Below are 12,404 nucleotides of genomic sequence, written 5' to 3'. Positions count from 1 at the left end.
GTAATGAAAAGGAACACACCACTGCTATGTGTAACAATGTAGATAAATCCTACAGTCATAACGGTGGGAGAAAAAGCCAGATATATTACTGTATGATTCCATTTATATGAAAGGCAAGAGTAGGCATAACTAACCTATGGTGATAGAGGTTAGAAGAGTGATTACTGTTTGAATGGGTTTTTTGTTTTGTTTTGTTTTGTTTTGTGGTACGCAGGCCTCTCACTGTTGTGGCCTCTCCCGTTGTGGAGCACAGGCTCCGGACGCACAGGCTCAGCGGCCACGGGCCGCTGCTGCTCCTCGGCATGTGGGATCTTCCTGGACCAGGGCATGAACCCGTGTCCCCTGCATCGGCAGGCGGACTCTCAACCACTGCGCCACCAGGGAAACCCTGTTGGAAGATTTTTAATCACAGTTTCAATTTCATTACTTGTGATTGGTCTGTTCATATTTTCTATTTCTTCCTGGTTCAGTCTTGGAAGGTTATACCTTTCTAAGAATTTGTCCATTTCTTCCAGGTTGTCCATTTTATTGGCATAGAGTTGCTTGTAGTAGTCTCTTAGGATGCTTTGTATTTCTGTGGTGTCTGTTGTAACTTCTCCTTTTTCATTTCTAATTTTATTGATATGAGTCCTCTCCCTCTTTTTCTTGATGAGTCTGGCTAATGGTTTATCAATTTTGTTTATCTTCTCAAAGAACCAGCTTTTAGTTTTATTGATCTTTGCTATTGTCTTCGTTTCTATTTCATTTATTTCTTCTCTGATCTTTATTTCTTTCCTTCTACTAACTTTGGGTTTTGTTTGTTCTTTCTCTAGTTCCTTTAGGTAAAGGTTAGATTGTTTATTTGAGATGTTTGTTGTTTCTTGAGGTAGGCTTGTATAGCTATAAACTTCCCTTTTAGAACTGCTTTTGCTGCATCCCATAAGTTTTGGATCATCGTGTTTTCATTGTCATTTGTCTCCAGGTATTTTTTGATTTCCTCTTTGATTTCTTCAGTGATCTCTCGGTTATTTAGTAACGTATTGTTTAGCTTCCATGTGTTTGTGTTTTTTTACGTTTTTCTCCCTGTAATTGATTTCTAATCTCATAGTGTTGTGGTCAGAAAAGATGCTTGATATGATTTCAATTTTCTTAAATTTACTGAGGCTTGATTTGTGACCCAAGATGTGATCCTGGAGAATGTTCCATGCGCACTTGAGAAGAAAGTGTAATCTGCTGTTTTTGGAAGGAATGTCCTATAAATATCAATTAAATCTATCTGGTCCATTGTGTCATTTAAAGATTGTGTTTCCTTATTAATTTTCTGTTTGGATGATCTGTCCATTGGTGTAAGTGAGGTGTTAAAGTCCCCCACTATTATTGTGTTACTGTTGATTTCCTCTTTTATAGCTGTTAGCAGTTGCCTTATGTATTGAGGTGCTCCTATGTTGGGTGCATATATATTTATAATTGTTATATCTTCTTGGATTGATCTCTTGATCATTATGTAGTGTCCTTCCTTGTCTTTTGTAACATTCTTTATTTTAAAGTCTATTTTATCTAATATGAGTATTGCTACTCCACCTTTCTTTTGATTTCCATTTGCATGGAATATCTTTTTCCATCCCCTCACTTTCAGTCTGTATGTGTCCCTAGGTCTGAAGTGGGTCTCTTGTAGACAGCATATGTATGGGTCTTGTGTTTGTATCCATTCAGCAAGCCTGTGTCTTTTGGTTGGAACATTTAATCCATTCACATTTAAGGTAATTATCGATATTTATGTTCCTATTACTATTTTCTTAATTGTTTTGGGTTTGTTTTTGTAGGTCCTTTTCTTCTCTTGTGTTTTCCACTTAGAGAAGTTCCTTTAGCATTTGTTGTAGAGCTGGTTTGGTGGTGCTGAATTCTCTCAGCTTTTGCTCATCTGTAAAGCTTTTGATTTCTCCATCGAATCTGAATGAGATCCTTGCCAGGTAGAGTAATCTTGGTTGTAGGTTCTTCCCTTTCATCACTTTAAATATAGCATTCCACTCCCTTCTGGCTTGTAGAGTTTCTGCTGAGAAATCAGCTGTTAACCTTATGGGAGTTCCCTTGTATGTTATTTGTCATTTATCCCTTGCTGCTTTCAGTAATTTTTCTTTGTCTTTAATTTTTGCCAGTTTGATTACTATGTGTCTTGGTGTGTTTCTCCTTGGATTTATCCTGTATGGGACTCTCTGCACTTCCTGGACTTGGGTGACTTTTCTTTCCCATGTTAGGGAAGTTTTTGACTATAATCTCTTCAAATATTTTCTCAGGTCCTTTCTCTCTCTCTTCTCCTTCTGGGACCCCTAAAATGCGAATGTTTTTGCATTTAATGTTGTCCCAGAGGTCTCTTAGGCTGTCTTCATTTCTTTTCATTCTTTTTTCTTTATTCTGTTCCACAGCAGTGAATTCCACCATTCTGTCTTCCAGGTCACTTATCCGTTCTTCTGCCTCAGTTATTCTGCTTTTGATTCCTTCTAGTGTAGTTTTCATTTCAGTTATTGTATTGTTCATCTCTGTTTGTTTGTTCTTTAATTCTTCTAGGTCTTTGTTAAACATTTCTTGCATCTTCTTGATCTTTACCTCCATTCTTTTTCCAAAGTCCTGGATCATCTTCACTATCATTATTCTGAATTATTTTTCTGGAAGGTTGCCTATCTCTACTTCATTTAGTTGTTTTTCTGGGGTCTTATCTTGTTCCTTCATCTGGTACATGGCCCTCTGCCTTTTCATCTTGTCTGTCTTTCTGTGAATGTGGTTTTTGTTCCACAGGCTGCAGGATTTTAGTTCTTCTTGCTTCTGCTGTCTGCCCTGTGGTGGATGAGGCTATCTAAGAGGCTGGTGCAAGTTTCCTGATGGGAGGGACTGGTGGTGGGTAGAACTGGCTGTTGCTCTGGTGGGCAGAGCTCAGTAAAACTTTAATCCGCTTGTCTGCTGATGGGTGGGGCTGGGTTTCCTCCCTGTTGGTTGTTTGGCCTGAGGTGACCCAATACTGGAGCCTACCCGGACTCTTTGGTGGGGCTAATGGCAGACTCTGGGAGGGCTCATGCCAAGGGGTACTTCCCAGAACGTCTGCTGCCAGTGTCCTTGTCCTCACGGTGAGACAGAACCACTACCCACCTCTGCAGGAGACCCTCCAACACCATTAGGTAGGTCTGGTTCAGTCTCCTATGGGGTCACTGCTCCTTCCCCTGGGTCCCGATGTGCACACTACTTTGTGTGTGCCCTCCAAGAGTGGAGTCTCTGTTTCCCCCAGTCCTGTCGAAGTCCTGCAATCAAATCCCAGTAGCCTTCAAAGTCTGATTCTCTAGTAATTCCTCCTCCTGTTGCCCGACCCCCAGGTTCGGAAGCCTGACGTGGGGCTCAGAACCTTCACTCCAGTGGGTGGACTTCTGTGGTGTAAGTGTTCTCCAGTTTGTGAGTCACCCTCCCAGCAGTTATGGGATTTGATTTTATTGTGATTGCACCCGTCCTACCGTCTCATTGTGGCTTCTCCTTTGTCTTTGAATGTGGGGTATCTTTTTTAGTGAGTTCCAGTGTCTTCCTGTCGATGATTGTTTAGCAGTTAGTTGTGATTCTGGTGCTCTCACAAGAGGGAGTGAGAGCACGTCCTTCTACTCCGCCATCTTGAAACAATCTCCCACAAATCATTATTGTATTAGAGGCCAGAAGTCCATGATCACAGCACTGGCATGGCTGGGTGAGGGCTTCCTTCCAGGTCGCTGACTTCTTCTTGTATTCTCAGTAGGCAGAAAGGGCCAGGGAGCCACTTCTGATTAATCCAAGCATGGATCCTTGAGTGGGTATTGATTGGAGTACTAGAGTACTAGAATGGAGTGGAGTTAGCTGGAGTACTAGAAATGTTCTATACCTTGGAAGTAGTTACATGGATATATACCTATATACATGTGAGATTAGTACACCTTACTTTGTTATACCTCAATTTAAAAAAATCATGTGATGTCTTCTAGAATAAGAGAAGGAAGGATTTGAGAGAGCTTCTTGATTTGGGAAAAAAAAGACTACTTTCAGGACAAGGTGTTAACTAGAAGAATTGCCTTATGTAGAAGCCCTTTCTTCCTTTATCCTATTAAGAGACATTTCTCCAACTAGAACTGGTGTGGTTAAAACTGACCCTTGCTGCTTTTTGGGAATTTGCCACTGAGTTTGCTTATACATCATTGTAAGTACCACGGTGAATACAAGTCCTAAGACACATTCCCTGCACTCCATAAGCTTATAATCTAATAGACAAGACCAACACAAATAAAATGTTTAGAGAACTTAGTATTACTTTTTTCCTAAAGTGCAAATTGTGAGGTGCAGAATTATCTAGGAATTCAGGAGGAAGAAAAAATGGGTGAGAAATGGAGTAGGTGATTTTCATGAAGAAGGAAGGACTTGATATGAGTTTTTAAAACTAGATGGGCAGACAAAATGTCAGAGAGCTCTTCACTTTATTGTACTTTTTTAAAGAATCATAGAAAACCTGTTTGCTAGAGCTGGAACGGTGACCAGCCAAAAGACAGGATATTTGTCAAACAGGAGGCAGGACCACAGACTTCTTGGGAGATCCAGGACTGGACCCTGAATTGACACTGGTTGGGGCTCTAGGGGTGGGAAGACAGAAATACAGAGGAGTGTAGGGATCAGAAATAAACTGAGGCCAGAACTAAACCACACCCCAATGGGAAATATTCTACGGAGATCCTTTCTTTTTCTAATAAAGCAATTATTCTTACTGCATTTAAAAAAAAAAACATTTTGTGTGTATGTGACAGGCTGAGTCACTTTCAGAAGAGTTCAGAAAGCTTGGGGAAGGATATTAATTCTTCCTTAATGTGTTTTCCTCTTTCACCCCACTGAGGGGTCTGCCAAACACACCCCCCACCCCACCGCTCCCCTCCACTCCCCAACACACATACACTTCATATTCTGGTGCTGGCAGGGAATTAGGTGTTTACCTAAAGCTGCTAGGCTGTGGGTGGAGCCTGAACAGTAACAGAAACATTCGAAGATATATAAAGACAACTGAAATTCACATCAGCTGACTGAGCCGTGCATTTTACCAGAAGTCTGACTCGCCTGCTATGCTCTCATAATTGCTTTTGAAAAGGTTTTCTCTGAAGAAATCAAATCAAGTCTGTTACCAAGCAAACTGAAATTTCCAAGCTGCAGCCATTCTAGAAATTCTAAACATCATTTAAAAGAAGATCTCAATCTCACTCTTTCTACTTTCTCTAAGGAGGCGTTTTTGTGCTGTTTGGCCCCTTTCTACCTGGAATGGAACAAAGGTACAGTTGAAAATTGTTTTCCTACTGAATTTAGGATTGATATTTTTGGTAGTTTGTCTTTACTTCTTCTGGTGAAAAGGTACAAGAACTGAGAGCTCTTGGGGGATGGGGTGGAGTTCATGGTATTAAAACAATTTTTGTGGATATAGTATGCACCGTCTCAGAAACATCTGATTCACAGCTCACCCAGTTATTTGGGTACCGAGCTTGCCTTCCCCATGCCCTGCTTGCCCTGAATAGTCTATTTGCCAGAGCCCCTCTCTCCAAGCCCTGTCCTCTTCACCCAGCCCTGTCACTGGTGACATCTTTTCTGTAGATTTCCCTTATTTTTCCTTTGGTTGCCAGTGTATTTTGTCTTTTGGAACTTTCCTTCTGCCAATACATTACCTACTGCTCTGCTTGGGCCTCAGAAAGCCATAGGACCAAAAGAGGTGCTAAAGATTTAGGGCTGAAAGAGTCCAGAGGACTCAGGGTTTGGAGTTGAAGTGTGGTCTGGACTGAGATGTGCCCTGAATTTATGGCTCAAAGCTGCAGTTCGTTTTACAGCCCCTCACAGGAAAATGCTGAGTTCTTCAGGGCATAGATAAGATTTTGTAGGCTGGATTAGAACGTAATTGCCATTAACAACTTGTTTCTATGGGGAAATACTAACTGCAATACAAGTAAACTTTAAGGTTGCCACCTAGTCATAAATGGGGCACTGTCTGTAGGATAGTTAATTTTTAAAATATCAGTGTCACATTTGGGTACATGCTAGTTCTTAAGAAAATATGAACAGGTTACAGGTTCATAAAAAAGCTTTTGTAGGAATCATTGTGGGCCAGTAATTGCAATGTTCATTTATTCTTTCAACAAATATTCATTGGAATTCTCATGTGTGCTAGGCTCTAAGGGGTACAAGGCAAACTCATACAGCCATGGTTCCTTCCTTCGTGTGTCTGTTAGTTATCTTTAGGAGATACAGGTATTAATCTCATAATTAAAGATGAAATTAAAAGTTTGATAAGTCACATGAAAGCACAGGTACATAGTGCTGTGAGTGTTTATAATAGTAGGATTTGACCTTCTTTGGGGTGTTGGGGAAGACTTCCCAGTGGAGTTGATGATTGAACTGAGATCAAAAGGGTAAGGAGAGTTAAATCTGTGAACAAAGGCATCAGGAAGTATATTCTGGGCACAGGGCTGTACTTTGAGCAAATGAAAGAAGGTCAGGTGTCATAGAAAAAAGAATATAGTTCAAAAAGAGCTGGAGGGGCTTCCTTGGTGGCGCAGTGGTTGAGAGTCTGCCTGCCGATGCAGGGGACGCGGGTTCGTGCCCCGGTCCGGGAAGATCCCACATGACGCAGAGCAGCTGGGCCCGTGAGCCATGGTCGCTGAGCCTGCGCGTCCAGAGCCTGTGCTCCGCAATGGGAGAGGCCACAGCAGTGAGAGGCCTGCGTACCACTAAAAAAAAAAAAAAAAAAAAAAAAAGAGCTGGAGGAAGTGATTAGGGGTCCCTATGCGTCACCTCTTAGGCCGTATTAGGAATTTTGTTCTTTCTCCTGGGAGCAATGGGAGGATATGAGGCATTTTTAAGAGGTGGGAGAAGGATTGGCAGGATGAGTTTATTTCGAAATTTCCATTTTAAATATGTTATTCTGGCCATAGTGGAAAGAGCAGAGAGTGAATGCAGGGTGACCAGTTAGGGGCCCATGGCAGTGGCCCAGAAGGGAGATGATGGTAGCTTGGATCGGGGTTGTAGAAGGGGATGCTTATGAGATAGACTTAAAAGTTAAATTGACAGACTTGAATTGAACATGGGATAGTGAGAGAAAGGGAAGGGTCAAAGATAACAGGGGTGGCATGGTGGACATTTGAAAGTTTGGGGATGGGTGAGATGTGCTGAATTGGATTTTGGATGCACTAAGTTTCAGGGGTCTTTAGGACATCCTAATGGACATGTACAAAAGGCAATTAGCTCTCCACATAGGGCTTCCTGACTCAGGTCTGCTCATATGGGAGTTACTGTGTTCTGGAGCCATGGGTATGGATGATCCCTTGGGGGGAAAACGTCAAATGAAGAGGATACAGAACTGAGCCTTGAGGAACTACAACATTTCATGACCAGGTAGAGAAGGATGAGTCTACAATGGAAACAGAAGAATGGCCAGAAATGTAGGGTGAAAACTAATAAGCTATTAGGTGTGTAGAAACCACCACCACAGAAAGTATGTCTGACTGTGAAGGAGAGGAGAAAGAGAACTAGCTGCAGAGTATGTGAGGCTGAGCTGTAATTTTTTTTTTTTTTTTTTTGTGGTACTTGGGCCTCTCACTGTTGTGGCCTTTCCCATTGCAGAGCACAGGCTCCGGACGCGCAGGCTAAGCGGCCATGGCTCACGGGCCCAGCCGCTCCGCGGCATGTGGGATCTTCCCGGACCGGGGCACGAACCCGTGTCCCCTGCATCGGCAGGCGGGCTCTCAACCACTGCGCCACCAGGGAAGCCCCTGTAATTTTTTTAATGGGAGACATTTGGACAGTTTAAAAGGCAATTTAATGCTGTAGGATTCCATTTATATATCATTTGTGAAATGACCACATTATAAGGGTAGAGAACAAATCAGTGGTTGCCAGAGGATAGGCGATAGTGGGGGTATGACTATAAAGGGCAGTCCTTGGAAATTATATCCAGCAAGTTCTTTGGTCTTGATGGAAGAGTTAGATGTCTTGATTTTAGTGGTAGCTACGCAAATCTATAAATGGAATAAAATTTCATAGAACTATCTATGCAGACACATGCACATATGCAAAAATGGTTGCACGTACAAACTGGTGACATCAGAATAAAGTTTGTACTCTAGTTAACAGTATTGTACCACTGTCAACTTCCTGGTTTGATATTGTAATACAGTAATAAAGTGATGTAAGATGTCCCTATTAGGGGAAGCTAGTTCCCCTAAGGTACAGGGGACTCGACTATCACTGCAAATTCCTGTGGATCTATTTTATTTTCATTCAAAACTTTATTTCAAAATAAAAAGTTGTAAAAAGTCAATAAGAGAGAAAGATATGAAATTTACAGTGAAAATTGTGGAGTAACGTCTTTTTCTCTTTTTCTTTAGTACTTTGTCCTTCAGGTGCAACCTAATTATTATCATCATCATTATTACTCATGCATAATGTACAGGAATCACTTCTCATTAATGTATAACTCAAAACTCCCAAGGCCTTGCCACTAGAAGACACTTTACAGAGGCAATTTGGCAGACTTAAAAGAGCCAAATATGTTCATGGTAGGACCTTATGCATTGATTATAGCTGGTGGCAGGAGTGGGCTGCTCCCTCCTGGGAGGGCAAGCTTTACCCTTCCACATCCGTGGATTCAACCACCTGGGATCAAACATATTTGAAAAAAAACTTCCAGAAAGTTGTAAAAAGCAAAACTTGAAATTGCTGCCCCCCACCCTACCCCATCAACTATTTACATAGCATTTACATTTTATTAGATATTATAAGTAATCTAGAGATGGTTTAAAGTACCTGGGAGGTTGTGTGTAGGTTATATGCAAATACTATGCCATTTTACATAAGGGACTTGAGCATCTGCAGATTTTGGTATCTGCTTGTATTCTGGAACCAATCCCCCTCAAATACCGAGGGACGACTGTATACATCAGAATAAGTGAGGTGTGCATATGCTTTGAAAGAGCATGTTTAAAATATCAGCTTCTCCATTATTTTTATTGTGCAATATAATGTACATAAGAAAAGTTTATAAAATTTAACACTTATAAAACAAACACCAGTTTACCCCAGGTCAAAAATAATAACATTACATACCAGCACCCCAGAATTCTCTCACGTGCCCCTTTCTTTTTTTGAAAATATCTTTATTGATATATGATTTAGTACTATGAAATTGACCTGATTTAATTGTACCAGTCAATGATCTTTAGTATATTTGCAGAGTCGTGCAGCTATTTCCACAATCTAATTTTAGACTCTTTCCATCACTCCCCAAAAAGAATGCCCAACCATCAGTCACTCCCCATTCCCATACACACCTCTACTCCCACCCTTGGTAACTACCAATCTACTGTCTATCTCTATAGATGTGCCTATTCTGGATAGTTCACATCAATGGAATTATACTATATGTGGTCTTTTGTGTGGCTTCTTTCACTTAGCATGATTTTTTGAGGTTCATCTATGTTGTAGTATGTATCAATCACTACTTCATTCCTTTTTATTGCCAAATAGTACAGCTGATCCTTGAACAATGTAGATTCGAACTGTGCTAGTCCACTTATACACAGATTTTTAAAAACAGTAAATACAGGCTTCCCTGGTGGCGCAGTGGTTGAGAGTCCGCCTGCCGATGCAGGGGACACGGGTTCGTGCCCCTGTCCGGGAAGATCCCACGTGCCGCGGAGCGGCTGGGCCCGTGAGCCATGGCCGCTGAGCCTGCGCGTCCGGAGCCTGTGCTCCGCAACGGGAGAGGCCACAAAAGTGAGAGGTCCGCGTACGGCAAAAAAAAAAAAAAAAAAAAAAAAAAGTAAATACAGTACTACATGCTCTCCAGCATTGGTTGACTCTGTGGATGAGGAAGTGTGGAGGGCGAACTATAAAGTTATGTGCAGATTTTTAACTGCTCAGAGGGTCAGCATCCCTAGCTCCCACACTGTTCAAGGGTACATGTATTCCATTGTGTGGACATACACATTTTATTTACCCACTAATCGACTGATGGACATTTGGGTTGTTTCACTTTTTGGCTATTATGAATAATTAGCTAAATGAATGTTCATGTACAAGTTTTTGTGTGGACATATGTTTCCAGTTTGTTTTGTTTTTAATTCTCAATCTCCTTTTCTTTTTTTAAAATTTATTTATCTTATTTTTGGCTGCGTTGGGTTTTCGTAGCTGCACACGGGCTTTCTCTAGTTGCGGCGAGCAGGGTTTACTCTTTGTTGTGGTGCACGGGCTTCTCATTGCGGTGGCTTCTCTTGCTGCGGAGCATGGGCTCTAGGCGCGCAGGTTTTGGTAGTTGTGGCTCACGGACTCTAGAGCACAGGCTCAGGAGTTGTGGTGCACAGGCTTAGTTGCTCCACGGCCTGTGGGATCTTCCTGGATCAGGGCTCGAACCTGGGTCCCCTGAATTGGCAGGCAGATTCTTAACCACTGTGCCACCAGAGGAGCCCCACAGTTCTTTTGGGTAGAGACCTAGGAGTTGAATTGCTGGATCCTATAGACACTATATGTTTAACATGTTGAGAATATGCCAAACTGTTTTCAGTTGTCCCACCAGCAATAGATGTTGGATCCTGTTTCTCTACATCCTCACCAACACTAGTACTACCTGTATTTGTTATTATAGCCATCCTAATGGATGTGAAGTGTTGGCTCATTGTAGTTTTGATTTGTGTTTCCCTCTTGACTAATGATGTGAAGCTTCTATTCATGTGTGTTACTGACCATTCATATATCTTCTTTGGAGAAATGTCTATTCAAATCCTTTGACCATTCCTAATTGGGCTATTCATTTTGTTACTGAGTTTTAAGAGTTTTTAAAAAATAAATTCCTGATATGTGATCCTTATCAGATACGTAATTTTTTCTTGGTTTGTGTGTTGTCCTTTCACTTTCTTGGTGGTGCCATTATCAAAGGACTACCTTTGTTGATACTGTCTAATATATGCAGAGTTTCTGTTTTATAATTCTTTCTTTGGATTATTTTATTGTTCTTTAACATCCTTGAGATGGTTGCTTTTTAGCCTTTCTTTTTCTTTTCTTTTTTTTTGCGGTACGCGGGCCTCTCACTGTTGTGGCCTCTCCCGTTGCGGAGCACAGGCTCCGGACGCGCAGGCTCAGCGGCCATGGCTCACGGGCCCAGCCGCTCCGCGGCATGTGGGATCTTCCCGGACTGGGGCACGAACCCGTGTCCCCTGCATTGGCAGGCGGACTCTCAACCACTGCGCCACCAGGGAAGCCCTAGCCTTTCTTTTTTAACTTTCACATCCAAGGCTATATATTTATCTCTGAGTACTCCATTATCACATTGATCATTCTAGCTTCATCCCCTTGCTTATCTATTGAGTCCCACTCCAACAATGAGAAAGCTGGCTCTCACCATTGTTGTCCATGTATTTAATTATGCAATTCCAGTATACATGTATAGAAGTATCAGAATTGCTAACCCATACCCCTATGCAAAATAGCTTTATCAACTAGAATATAGTAGTTCCTATGTGCAGCTCCTTGTGCCTCTAATCTTACAGACTCCATTCATTTCCAAAGATACTTGGCCAGCACTTTTCCCCTTACCCACTTCAGTTAGGTTGTTTCATACATTTGTAATAGTTAGATTCTCTTGTCAGTCTATATTCTTTCTTGGGATTCCTCAACCTCCTAAATGATTTATTTTTTTTCTTGTTCTTACTTTCTTAAAGCCTTAAAAAAAAACAACAACCTTCTAGATTTGAATAAGTGTAGATGTTACTACATTTATATAGTTTACCTGTAACAACTACTGTGTATTTTCTGACTGATGGATAAAATCTTCTTTTATTTGCCTACATCTTTTATTTCAAACTTCAAAATGCTGCCCTCTCCTCTCTAATATTTTGAAGTTTGATGAATAAACCTGTACTCCATTTATGCTTCCCCTCTCCCCTAAATCTTCATCTCTTCAGAATAAAAGAGTTCTAAATTTTAGGTTCTAAGTAGAAAGCTCTTCCATCTACTTTATAACTTCAATCTCATTTCTCAGGACCTCTCTCAACTCTGGTATGTCTTCCTTATGGTGTAGGGAACCAAAAATGCACAGCATATCTAGCTGTGGAAACTGAGTGGTTTTTGAATGAACAAATTTCATTGTGTTTCCAGTGTCCTTTCTGGTAACACTCAGTGTTTAATGGCCTTTTGTAATGAAAGATGCAATGTAGTATCTTAAGGGAATAGTCTAAGCTGGTGCCTGTTTATTAAATAGTTTAGCTTAGAACCCATTATTCTAAAAGTATAATTGGAATTACTTTTCCCAAATGTTTCTTCATATTTGCCTGTTGCTCTTTTGCCATAATTTTGCCTATTCAAACAGCCTCATGAGAACTTGTTGTCTCTCAATTTCTCGTTTT

At 41.2% G+C, this 12,404-nt stretch overlaps 2 protein-coding genes across 6 annotated transcripts in view; one reads left to right on the top strand and one right to left on the bottom strand.

The window, feature by feature from the left end:
• The window catches only part of LOC114907253 (cytidine monophosphate-N-acetylneuraminic acid hydroxylase), a 94,676-nt gene that overhangs the window by 13,111 nt on the left and 69,161 nt on the right, over nucleotides 1–12,404 (top strand). Inside the window, exon 1 of one of the 2 annotated variants that reach the window (XM_029242725.1) lies at nucleotides 5,012–5,294. The exons of the other annotated variant lie outside the window; for it this stretch is intronic. The gene's annotated coding sequence lies outside the window, so the exon portion shown is untranslated. Of the gene's footprint in view, nucleotides 1–5,011; nucleotides 5,295–12,404 lie in introns of those variants that run through there. 2 annotated transcript variants of the gene reach the window in all.
• CARMIL1 (capping protein regulator and myosin 1 linker 1) overlaps nucleotides 1–12,404 on the bottom strand; it is a 435,866-nt gene that overhangs the window by 392,814 nt on the left and 30,648 nt on the right. The window lies entirely within an intron of this gene.

Source organism: Monodon monoceros, unplaced genomic scaffold (assembly GCF_005190385.1).
Source record: "Monodon monoceros isolate NGI ecotype Baffin Bay Population unplaced genomic scaffold, NGI_Narwhal_1 Super_Scaffold_3, whole genome shotgun sequence".
NCBI classification, from domain to species: domain Eukaryota; kingdom Metazoa; phylum Chordata; class Mammalia; order Artiodactyla; family Monodontidae; genus Monodon; species Monodon monoceros.
This window is presented reverse-complemented; position numbering and strand designations above follow the sequence as displayed.